The 10,384-nt window shown below is 50.0% G+C and overlaps 1 long non-coding RNA gene and 1 pseudogene across 1 annotated transcript in view; both read right to left on the bottom strand.

Annotated features, from left to right (window-relative positions):
- The window catches only part of LOC143670457 (uncharacterized), a 43,504-nt gene extending 33,811 nt beyond the window's left edge, over positions 1-9,693 (bottom strand). The window contains exon 1 of the long non-coding RNA XR_013169363.1: positions 9,672-9,693. This is a non-coding gene — a long non-coding RNA (uncharacterized LOC143670457). The remainder of the gene's footprint in view (positions 1-9,671) is intronic.
- On the bottom strand, positions 3,078-5,579 carry LOC143671196 (ATM interactor pseudogene; annotated as a pseudogene).
- Positions 9,694-10,384: the final 691 nt, after the last annotated feature.

Below are 10,384 nucleotides of genomic sequence, written 5' to 3' on the forward strand. Positions count from 1 at the left end.
GGTTGTAAAGTGGCTCTCTCAGCTCCTGTGGGTCCTTCTGGCTTCTCCTGGGGGCGTTTTCTTTCGCTCTGAGATCTCCCCAAAATGTCTCTGCCTTTTATCTGCTCATAAAGGAGGCCAGCAAGGGGATTAACACTCAAGTTAAGTGGGCTGGGCCACCTCTCCCTGGAGACAACCTAGGCAAAAAAAGGTCCCATCACAGTAGGTGTGCACCCACAGAGATGCATTAAAAGAACAAGCTTTTCTGGGGTACATCACAGTTTCAAACCAGCACAAAACTGATAACGGACACACAGATCAATAGAGGAGCCCATCCTTACAGCAGAAGGCCAACAAACAACTGCAGAAGGAGTGATGGAGGGAGCAAATTGGCATTTTGCTACAATCATAGTAATTATTGATTCAAGAGACTTAACAACTAGGTGAGATTTTGATGGGGAACAGGATATTTATCTGGTCTCAAAGCATCTTCCTACAAATTAATTACTAGTCACAAAGGGAAAGTGGCAGCCATCACCTCATCCAAAGGGATCCAAGGGATGTGCCTCCTGGTAAGACACACCTGAGGAACACAACATCAGACAAAGCCAAACTGAGGGATGGTCTAAAGAATAAACTGGCCTATAATCTCGACAAAATGTCCCTGTCGTGAAAGGCCAAGAAAAGCCCAGAGGTTCTTCCAGATTGAAGGAGGTAAAGACTCCTGGAATTTCCGGAACTTCTCAAAGGCCACGTGTGATCCTGAATTGGATCCCAGACCAGAAAAACCAAAGCTGCGAAGGGCGTTATAGGGACAACTGGTGACATTTGAACAACAGCTGTACGATAGCTAACATCGTATCGATGTTAAGATTTCTGATTTTGCTTATTATTCTTTAGCTATGTAAGAGCTTACGGAAGCCATACTGTAGTTATGAAATGCACAGTGAAGCACTGAGGGGCAAAGGGGCAAGGCGTACTCAACTTACTCTGAAACGGTTCAGAAAAACATTTTGCAATATTTTGCAAACACGCAGACACACAGAGGCAGAGAGAGGCAGCATGAGCAGGAATGACGAAGGAAATGGGACAAAATATGAGCAATCGGTGAATCTGCGTTAATGGTCCGTGGGAGCTCTCTGTACTGTTCCTACAGCCTTTCCGTCAGTTTGAAATCATTTCAAAATGTACAATTAAAAAGAGGGCTATGTATAGGACATGAGATTTTGTTGGTTTGTCCAGGTGATGCCCTGATGAATCCCAGAGTGATTTGATCAGTGAGTGGAAAAGTATTTGCAAAGTCCCCTTCAGGGAATGGTGAGAACGGGAGAAAACTGAACTTCCCCAAGTTGAATTCTTGATATTCTCACAAGCAGTGTGGACAACCAAAGCTATAGGCTGAGCCGCCAGTTTTAGGGTTTGTTCATATGAGCCTTAACCCCACAGGGGATAGGTCAAGCCTACTTAAAACTGGGCCTAAGAGTCACCCCCAAGAGAACCTTTTTTGTTGCTCAGATATGGCCTCTCTCTCCAACCAACACAACAAGCAAACTCACCACCCTCCCCCTGTCTATGTGGGACGTGACTCCCAGGGGTGTGGACTTTCCTGGCAATGTGGGACAGAAATCCCAGAATGAGCTGAGATTCAGCATCAAGGGATTGAGAAAAACTCTAGAATGAGCTGAGACCCAGCATCAAGGGATTGAGAGGGTCTTCTTGACCAAAAGGGGGAAGAGTGAAATGAGACAAAGTGTCAATGGCTGAGAGATCCCAAACAGAGTCGAGAGGTTATCCTGGAGGTTGTTCTTGCACATTAAGTAGATATCACCTTGTTATTCAAGATGTAGTGGAGAGGCTGGAGGGAACTGCCTGAAAATGTAGAGCTGTGTTCCAGTAGCCATGTTTCTTGAGGATGATTGAATAATGATACAGCTGTCACAATGTGACTGTGTGATTGTGAAAACCTTGTGTCTGATGCTCCTTTTATCTACCTTGTCAAGAGACAAGCAGAACATATGGAATAAAAATAAATAATAGGGGGAACAAATGTTAAAATAAATTTAGTTTGAAATGCTAGTGATCAATGAAAGGGATCAGTAAGGGGTATGGTATGTATACTTTTTTTCTGTTTTCGCTTTATTTTTGTTTCTGTTTTCTTTTTCTGAATTGATGCAAATGTACTAAGAAATGATCATATGATGAATATGCAACTATATGATGATATTGTGAATTACTGATTATATATGTAGAATGGAATGAACATATGTTAAGAATGTTTGTGTTTCTTTCTTGTCATTTTTTTAATTTAAAAATTAATTAAAAATTTTTTTAAAAAATGAACCAAAAAAAATCGATTGTAGGGTGCACGGGTGGTTCAGTGGTAGAATGCTTGCCTCCCATACAGGAGACACGGGCCCGATTCCCGGACCATGCACCCCCCTCCCAAAATATCAATCATATTTGCATACATACTTGCAATAAACAATATGAAAATGAAATTAAGACACCAATTCTACCTACAAAAGCATTCCAAAGAATACAACAGGAACAAGTTTAACAAAAGGAGGGCCGGACCTGTAAACTGAAGACTACAAAACATCACTGGAAGAAATAAAACAAGACCTAAATAAATAGAAAGATATTCCATGTTTATGGATCAGAAAGCTTAACCTTGTTAAGATGGCAATACCCGCCACTCCCAAACTGATCCACAAATTCACTGCACCGCCTGTCAAAATTCTAAATGCTTTTATTTTTCTGCTCTAATCTTCATTATTTCTTTCCTTTTGCTTGCTTTGGGGTTAGTTTGCTGTTCTTTCTCAAGTTCTTCCAAGCGGACAGTTCATTCCTTGATTTTTGCTCCTTCTTCTTTTTCGATATAGGCATTTAGGGCAATAAATTTACCTCTTGGCACTGCCTTTGCTGCGTCCCATAATTTTTTTTTTTTTTAGATCAATATCATACAGTTTATAATACACTCACATTTATACACAAATTTCAGGTTTACAAATACTAAAGGCAAAAGAACCACAAAGAATCTAGACATCTACATTCAATAGTTAATACTGTTGTCCCCAATCCCCACTTTGTAAATCCAGAAGAAAACTAAATGGCATCCTGAATGTGGACTTCACTTTTAGAAGTTGGAGACTGTGTGTAGTTCTGCACATGTCTGAGTTTCCACAGAACTGAACTGAGACTCCATCGTGTTCCAGGCCAAATCAGCCAGAAGGAAATCATCCATGGCTGTCTGAGTTTCATTGCTGGTGAAAAACAAACTCCCCAGGGTTTCAAAACCAGAATTCATGGTCTGTGTTTCTGTACTGTTCAGCTGAACTTTGCTTTCTAGAGCAGGGAGGTTTTTAGTGGAAATCACTTCTGTTTGGGTTTCTGTGTCAGATGAATCAGTGCTCATGGAAAAGCTGGAGTGTTTCAGAAGACTGCCCAGAGGCAGATGAGGGCTACTGTCTAAAAAGAAGTTTAAGTCTGTCTGCATCTGCGTATCAAACATTTCAAGGCACAAGAAGTTAGCATTTCCCCTACAACTGTAGGACTGAGCAGAGGTGTCTGCAAGTAAAAAGTCAGTCTGGGTCTCTATGTCCAGTGATTCCAAGACTGGTTCAGTGTTCATACTGCTAAGTTCACTCTCTTCTGTTTGAGTTTGGATGTTTGAGGCTGAAAAGAACTCTTCAATATCAAAATCTATTCCGGGATTCTGGGTTGGGCCAGATGGGAGCTGGGTGTCGGGTCCAGTGTTCGTGTCAGACAAAAGACTGCGATTATCCAATGTCTGACCTGGCAGGTTACTTGACAAGATGTTTTCTAAATCGCTTAATAAATCTATGGTTTGGGTCTGATTATCTGTCATGTTTTGTGAAGGAAGTATACTGTTCTGCTCACTGAAGTTTATAATTGGTGCAGATTTCTCAATATCTTGATTTAAAGTCTTAGGGTCATTCTGAGGTAACAAATCATGAGTTATGGTCTCTGCTACCAAACTGTTGCTTATAATATTGTCTGTAGAAACCCTGAATGAAGAATGGACATTCTCAAAAATGTCTCCACACATTACTGCTGGGTCCATGTGGACTGCGTCATCTGTGGAACTTTGCAGTCCACTAGTTTGAGTTTCTCTGGAGATCCCACCTGACTGGAAACCAGCATCTGAAAAAGGATCGGTCTGAGCAGTGATGGATGAAGTTGCTCTGGAACTGGGTAACAGTGTTTGCGTATGAACACTAATGGGAAGTGAAACTTGAGAACCAAATGTCAAATCAGTCTGAGAACAAGACGATACAGAGGAGTCTGGGGAAGCCCATTGTGCAGAAGGCATGAAGCTTGGTGAGGCATAAGACAGATCTGTCTGCACAGTGCTGGAAGAAATGCTGTTCTTCTGACATGTATTCCCTAGTTGTTGTAAAGTACTAGGTGGACTTTTACCCAAGTTCACTTGAATACCTGTGCTAATTGGCTCCACATTAATGGGATTCACAATTTTTGAGAGAGGCAGGCTCTCCCTAAGAGAGCAAGTCTCTGAATCTAGGCCGAGGATCAGGGTTCCTATGGACAAGGGAAGCAAGTGAATGGTGCCCACGGCAGAGCCCTGCTGATCCACACCCACCACCACAGGCTGGCTGAGGAGTCGGCTGTAGTAGGCACAAAGACAGGCATGGGAGAAAACTGCATAACTGGTAGTTTTACTAAAGCCACTTTGGGCTTTGGTAAAAGCAACTTCTGAGGATATCTTGGAGGTGTTGTAAGAGTCTGTTTTCTGGCATTAGAGCTGCAGGAGTCTTCAAAGGAAGCCACTAGCTTTATTTCTGAAGTTTCTAGTTCTTGTGTGTCTGGTGTTGAGGATGGTTTACTGAGCAATGATTCAATGGTCTTTTTTGACAACTTCTGGTTGTTCATGGAGTTCTCCATTTTCCTTTTCTTACTAGGTGGATCCCTGTGCTCAGCAGGGATCTCATGGCCAGTTCGGTAGATGTGTGACTGCAAGGCAGTTCTGCTGGCATAAGGACAGCCACACGTGCACTGGAAGGTCTTGCCACAATCCTCTGCATGTCTTTTTAAATCCCATTCAGTACCATAAGAATTGCTGCACTTACTACATTTATGCTTCTTTTCAGCATGCATTTTCATAAAGTGCTGTTTAACAAGAGAGAATTGAGAAAATGGTCTGTCGGGGCCTCTAGGGCATCCTTCAATTGGACAGCAGTAGAATTTCGGTACAGTTTTCAAATCTTTCCTTATAGTTGGATTTACTATGCCATCCTGCAGGCGGTGGCTCTTGACCAGGTGCATGTTGAGCGCGGGGCTGTTGGGTAGGATCTTGCCGCAGCCGCGCACGGTGCACAGGATGTTGGTGCGCATGGCCCGGGACAGCTCGCTCACCGACGGCTGGATCAGCTCCTGGGCAGGCAGCGCCGGGGTTGCAGGCTGCTGCCCTGGCGCTGCGGGCTGCGACCGACTGCCCCTCAGCGGTCCAGGGGGACCCCACGGGCCGAGGCGGCGGCGGCTGCCCTCGCGGCCGCCAGGACGGCCGGGGTGCCCGAGCACAGAGCCGCGGGGTCCGCCGCCGCCGCCTCAGAGGCCGCCATGGCTCCCTGCGTTCCATAAATTTTGATATGTCATGTTTTCATTTTCATTTGCTTCGAAATATTTACTGACTTCTCTTGAAATTTCTTCCTTGACCCACTGGTTGTTTAAGAGTGTGTTGTTGAGCCTCCACATATTTGTGAATTTTCTGGCACTCTGCCTGTTATTGATTTCCAACTTCATTCCTTAATGATCCGAGAAAGTGTTTTGCATAATTTCAATCTTTTTAAATTTATTGAGACTTGTTTTGTGACCCAGCATATGGTCTGTCCTTGAGAATGATCCATGAGCATTTGAGAAAAAGGTGTATCCTGCTGTTGTGGGGTGTAATGTTCTATGAATGTCTGTTAAGTCTAGCTCATTTATTGTAATATTCAGATTCTCTATTTCTTTATTGATCCTCTGTCTAGATGTTCTGTCCATTGATGAGAGTGGGGAATTGAAGTCTCCCACTATTATGGTAGATGTGTCTATTTCTGTTTTTAGTGTTTGCCTCATGTATTTTGGAGGATTCTGGCTCGGTGCATAAATATTTATGATTGTTATGTCTTCATGTTGAATTGTTCCTTTTATTAATACGTAGTGCCCTTCTTTGTCTCTTTTAACTGTTTTACATTTAAAGTCCAATTTGTTGGATATTTGTATAGCTACTCCTGCTCTTTTCTGATTGTTATTTGAATGAAATATCTTTTCCCAACCTTTCACTTTCAACCTATGTTTTATCCTTGGGTCTAAGATGCTTTTCCTGTAGACAGCATATAGATGGGTCCTGTCTTTTAAAACCATTCTGCCAGTCTATGTCTTTTGATTGGGGAGGTTAATCCATTAACATTTAGTGTTATTACTGTACAAGCAGTACTTTCTTGTACCATTTTGCCTTTTGGGTTTTATATGTCATATCTAATTTTTCTTCTTTCTACCTTTACTGATAGTTTTCATTTCTACACTTTTCTCCACACCTCTCTTTCTGGTCTTTTCCTATCTGTCTCTAGTACTCCCTTTAGTATTTCTTGCAGAGCTGGTCTCTTGGTCACAAATTCTTTCAGTGATTTTTAAATGCCTTTATTTTTGCAGAAATGGAAAAGCTGATCCTAAAATTCATATGCAAATGCAAAGGGACCTCAAATAGCAAAACAGTCTTGAAAAGAAGAACAAAGTAGGCGAATTCAGAGTTCCCAATTTCAAAACTCACCACAGAGCTAAAGCAATCAAACCACGGTGGTATTGATATAAGGATAGAAGTCCAGACTGGTGGAATAGAATTGAGAGCCCAGAAATAAACCCTCACATTCACGGGCAACTGGTTTTGTTCAACAGCACCAAGACAAGTCGCTGGGGAATGAAAAGTCTTTTCAACAAACGGTCCTGGGACAACTGGAGATGTACAAGCAAAAGAATAAGATGGGCCCTTACCTCAAAACATAAATAAAAAATGAACTCAAAATGGATCAGAGACCTAAATGTAAGGGCTAAAACTGCAAAACTCCTAGGAGAAAATATGGGGGGAAATCTTCAGGAGCTCAGATTTGGCAATGGATTCTTAGACATTCTTAGACAGACATCAAAACCACGATGCAATAAAAGGACATGAGCAAAATTTAAAACTTTTGTTCTTCGAAGGACAAGCATCAAGAAAGCAAAAAGACAATGCACAGTATGGGAGAAAATGTTCTCCAATCCTAGACCTAAAGGCCCGTATCTCCTTCAATGCCATAATGCATAGATAAATAATCCAGTTGAAAAATGGGCAAAGGATTTGAAGGGACATTTCTTCCAACAACAGACACTAAGAAGCCAATGGAAAGATGCTCAACATCATCTTTGATTTGCAGAAAAATGCAAATCGAAACCCACAATGAGATACCATTTTGTGCCCACTAGGATTGCTGTCATCGAAAAGACTGACAAGGATGAGAGTTGGTGAGGATGTGGAGATACAGGTACCCTGGTGGGCGGGACGTGGTGGCAAACAGTCTGGCGTGCCTCAAAGGGTTAAATAGAGAGCTACCCTGTGACCCAGGGATTCCACTTCTAAGGCAAATATCCAAAAGAACTGAAAGCAGGGACTCAATGAAAGCTCTGTAAAGGAATGTTCCAGAAGCACATTCACAGTAGCCCCAACGTGGAAACCACCCAAATGTCCATCAGCGGATGAACGGATACACAAAACGTGGTCTAGTCCCACAATGGAATCTTAGCCACTTTAGAGAGCACTGAAGGGCTGAGACCTGCTCCAACGTGAATGAACCCTGGAACCACTGCACTAAGGAAAGCAGCCAGACACAAGACGCACATTTTATCAGATTCCGTCTATGTAAGACACCCAGCAAGAGGCAAATCCGTAGACACAGAAAGCAGCTGAACGGCTGCCTGGGGCTGGGAGACGGTGGGCGGGGGAAGAGGGAGCGCCCGCTAAAGGGTACCCCCCCTTGCTTTTGGGGGTGCCGCAAATGTCCTGGAATTAGTGGCCACGGCTATACAAGCCTGATACTCGACTAAGAGCCACCGGGCGGTAAGCTTTAAACGGGGGGATTGTCTGGCACTGAATGAAATCTCGTTGCTGCTGCTGAAGCAGAGAACAGGACCAGACAGGCTGAGCCCGGGGAGCGGGTCGCGGCGCGCGGCCGGGGAAGGCGCCAGGTGTCCGTGGCCTGCGCTGGGCGTGTGTATTCTTCCCAGAGGGCCCTCGGGGACCGCAGCCCGTCACCGGGAGGGCGACCAGGGTGGAGCCGCCGACCCCGGGGCCCCGGGCGCACCTGAGATGAGGCCGGGACCGGGGGTGGGGGGGCGGGGGGGCCGCGGCGGGGACGGCGCGCGCTCCGGGCAGCAGGTGTCTCGGGCCGCGCCTCGGAGCGACGGGGTGGGGCGGGCTATCCCACCCCGGCCCAGCCCAAGCGCGCCCGCGAGATCGGGGCCGCGCCCGGGCTCCGTGGGCCTGAGGGGGGTGTGGCGCGGGCGCGCGGGGTTGCGGGGGGACTCCCGGTGGCCGGAGGCGGCCGGCGGGAGCGCGGGGAGGCGCGCGCCGCCGACGCGGCCATTGAGCGAGTGGGGGTGGGCTCGCGAGGGCCCCCGGCGGTGCCGCGGGGCCGGGCTCTGCGCGCCGGGTGGGGGTGGAGTGGGGCTGGCGGGTGGGGGACCCGTTCCCTCCCGGGCCTGGCGGTTGCCCCGCGCCCCGGCCGGCCCTCCCTGGGCGCCCCCGCCCTGCGCGGTGGTACGGTCCGGGTTTAAAAGGCCCCGGCGGCCGCGGGCTGGCCCAGTGTGTGGGCGGCGGCGGCGGCGGCGGCGCGCGCGGGGCGCGGGCGAGCGGCGGGAGGAGGGGGGGCCGCGGAGCCGGGCGCTGCGGGGGCCGGGGGCGTCCACGTGGCCGGGGCCGCCCGGAGCCAGCGGCGGCGGAGGGACAGGTAGGTGGCCGCCAGCCGCCTGCCCGCGGCCCGGGGCTCGGCCTGGCCCATCCTTGCCCACGCCGCTGGAGTCTGGCCGCCCGAGCCCAGCCCCCCTGGCCCCCAGGGGGGGCCCCTTTGTGGCGGCGGCGCGGCCCGGTGCAGGGCAGGGCGACCCGGGCGGGCGCGGGACTCAGCGCGATGTCCGCGTCCGGGCTGCCGGAGCGAGGGTCGGAGCAGCAGGCCGGGGGCTGGGGTGGGGTCCCGGGTGCACGCCCTGCCTCTCCGGGTCTGCCCCCCACACCTCCACGTCGCCCCTTCCTAGACTTGCATCCCAGCTGTTTTGTGGAGGGGGCGAGGCGGCGACGTCGGATGGCGGAGCGGGACAGATCCGGCCTCCCCCCACTTTCTCTCTCTCTCTCTCTCTCTCTCTCTCTCTCTTTCTCTCGCGTTCCTTTCTTCTCTCTTGCTTTCGGGGACCGGGAGGTATCTACGGCCCGAGGTGACAGAGCCGAGCTGAAACTTTGCGGTTTCTAGCCGGGGGCGGTGTGGGGGGGCGCTGCTCCTCGTTCTCTCAGAGGCGTTCCCCCCCCCCCGTCGCCCCCGCCCCGCGCCACCTCCTCCATCGTTTGTTTCCCCGCCTCCCCCCCCTCCCCGCCGGGTACCTCCCGTCTCCCCGGGGACTCCGGCGAGAGGGTGGTGCTGAGCGCTGACCGCTGCCACGACGCGCCTCTGCTGTCTTCGCAGCCCAGGGTGGCCGGAGGGCTGGGTGTGGCCTGGGAGGGGGCGGGGTGAGGCGTCCGGTGGGCACTGTCCCTCCTGCCCCGTTGTATATGGGGGCACTGATCCCCTTTCCTTAAGCTCCTGGGGCTCCCGGGGATGGGCCAGGCGCCCCGCGCACCTCCCCTTCCCCAGCCAACCTGTGGCGGCGGCGGACGCGCGGGGTGCAGGGCGTCTCAGCTCGTGGCTGGGGCTGGGGCGGGGCGGGGGCGGGCAGGCGCGCCTCGCTTTGTGTTGCAGCGGGGCTGCCCCCGGGACCCTGGAGGTGGCTGGGGCCGGGAAGGGGCGGGGTGGGGTATGTGGCGGGGCAGGGGCCAGCCGCAGTCCTTGATTTTCCAGAGCCTTGTCCCAGGGCTCTCCGTGGCAGCATTGCTTTGGGAAGGCTCCCCTATCCCCACCCCACCCCCCTCCTGGGCTTCTGATTGTCTCTCCCTGCTTTTGGGGGCTCGGGGAGTCTCTGCCGCCTGGGGGCTTCCTAAGTTGGTCCTTATATGGGGTGGACCACTCTGGGCTGTGGGGTCGGGAAGCAGCTGGCTCTGCTGCCCCTTTGGGTGTGGCCTGGCCCCGGGGCAGGTCTCCCTGGCTCCCTTCCAGCGCGGGATGGGTGGGTGGGTGCGGGGGTGTGTGATTGATGGCCCCCAAGTCTA

The sequence above is a fragment of the Tamandua tetradactyla genome, chromosome X (genome assembly GCF_023851605.1).
Source record: "Tamandua tetradactyla isolate mTamTet1 chromosome X, mTamTet1.pri, whole genome shotgun sequence".
Classification (NCBI taxonomy): domain Eukaryota; kingdom Metazoa; phylum Chordata; class Mammalia; order Pilosa; family Myrmecophagidae; genus Tamandua; species Tamandua tetradactyla.